Here is a 2044-nt window from a genome sequence, read left to right as displayed (position 1 = left end):
TGCTATACTTCATTTTGGCACCTTGGGCTTTCATCTGCCTTTGATGTGGACCGTCAGTAATTTATATCGTGGGTGGCTACCATAAATGATTCATTGAAAATAGTCTTAGCACCTAGGGGGTCTATACAACACACACACACTGTCAATACTATAATACAATCAGTGATATTAACTTACTTTCTTGGTCTAACTTGTCAGCTGCAGCATTCTCGTTCATAGATTTAAGAGCATCTGACAGTGAGTCAAAGGTAGCTCCTCCTTTACTGTCAACATTATCAGCTCTACGTAACCACTTGGAGAGGCATTTTGTCAAGCAGCGAGATACATCTCTAGAAAAAATTGCTTCCAAAACATCTACTGTGTCCTTATGTAGTCCTAGTCTCAGTCCCAGCTCATACCATCTTGTCTGAGGGAAACCACATCTCTTTAATAGATCAAGTACATCAATAAGTTGATCTATAAAACATAATGTATTTATTAAAGACTACAGTTAATTATTTATTACCAATAGTCAAAGGAGAAGAGAAGAGACTCAGAGAAGAGGAACAAGAGCTGGTTATGGTTACCATTGATCAAAGAACAAGCCTCGGAACAAGCCATTAACTCTCGAACTAAACTAACCGGATGCAAGCTTTGCAAAGGAATGATAAGGGAGGGGCTGGTTTTGGGCGGGGCGATTGTCAATTATTGTTATTTTAACCCTCAATATGGTGGCATTGACACAGACTGACTCAGACAGATCATGATGGACTTTTCATATATAGGGAAGAGAGAAATTTGATGATGAAAATGATGGAGTTACTAATGACAGCAAAATAACAGATGAGGTAGTTTAAATGTACCTGTACATGTATACTAGTACATGAATTAGTAGTGAAATTGTGAACCTGTACCCGTACCTGTAGGGGCCCCATCAAAGTTTTTGTCCTGGACCCCACATAGCCTATTGGCAGCCCTGCCTGTAACAAATAACTATGGACTATAGTCCATGCTTTTTATCAAAAAATGGCTCCAAAATCATTCCCAATTTTTGTTACATTTAAAAAGTTGAAACTGATTCCGACTAAATTTTTTGAGTGATTGAGTCATGTCCATTTAAACAAATGAACCAATTAATATTATTACATCTCATTGTTTTTATTGTATTTTAGGAGTTTAACGAGAGCTTTGCTGATAAACATTGAATTATGAAATGAACATCAAAAGTAAATATACATATGTACATGTACATGTAATCCTTTATCTCCATGTCTCTCACTATTTAGAGTGTTGATAGAAAATATGTGTTTCATTTACCCGACACATTCTTAGAGACTCAAAGTATCTTGAGGTACGTTATTCCACTCGTCATCCTGCCCCTCCCCCACCTCCTCTGGTCTCTGGTACAGCTGTGTGTTTGGTACCAATACAACAAGGTTAGGACACACAGTCAGTGTATGTACATGTACATGTTTGACCTTTTATGTTTTGACAAATTTTAGCAACTTTAAAATTTATTATATAATCTAATTTTAATCAGAATGAGCTCAAACTTTCTACGCAGCATAAAAACATATACATGTATATGTGTCAGAAAAAAATTATAAAGTAGAGACTTCTCTCTTCTTTAAGGTTGTTTTATAAAATAGGCTTCTTGTTGTAAAGTAATGCTTTGTGTTGTGAATAATTAATATTCAGTATTGCTGATACAACAATTAATACTATCAGTGTAACAATATGTCCTCTTGATGATCAATATATTGATAATATTGTGCATCCTTATATGGTATGTGTGTCTGTGTATAATTTGTCATTTCCTCTCTCTCTTTCTCCAGCTGGTCATTCTCAGGATTCTGGTTTACTGGTTGAACTGTGCGAACATATTTAAATATTTTTATCATCTCTTTTATAAACATTTTTATTAAAAATTATATTATTATTATTATTATGCTATATTTTTCCTTTATCTTTTTCTTTCTTTTTATCTGCTTCTTTTTGAGAGAAATATATTGAGAATGGAAACAAGACTGACTTGCTGAAATGGAGGAAGGTCAGCTAGAGAAAA

General features: G+C 34.6%; 1 long non-coding RNA gene across 1 annotated transcript; it reads left to right on the top strand.

Annotated features, from left to right (window-relative positions):
• Positions 1 to 736: 736 nt before the first annotated feature.
• LOC109591793 (uncharacterized) lies at positions 737 to 1853 on the top strand. The gene is made up of 4 exons (XR_002190002.1): positions 737 to 827; positions 1152 to 1205; positions 1266 to 1415; positions 1815 to 1853. It is a non-coding gene; the product is annotated as an uncharacterized LOC109591793 (long non-coding RNA).
• The last annotated feature ends 191 nt before the right edge of the window (positions 1854 to 2044 follow it).

This window comes from Amphimedon queenslandica, unplaced genomic scaffold, assembly GCF_000090795.2.
Source record: "Amphimedon queenslandica unplaced genomic scaffold, v1.1 AMPQUscaffold_7224_Cont20823, whole genome shotgun sequence".
Taxonomy (NCBI): Eukaryota; Metazoa; Porifera; class Demospongiae; order Haplosclerida; family Niphatidae; genus Amphimedon; species Amphimedon queenslandica.
The sequence above is the reverse complement of the archived record's forward strand: the minus strand, read 5'-3'. Positions and strand labels throughout refer to the sequence as shown.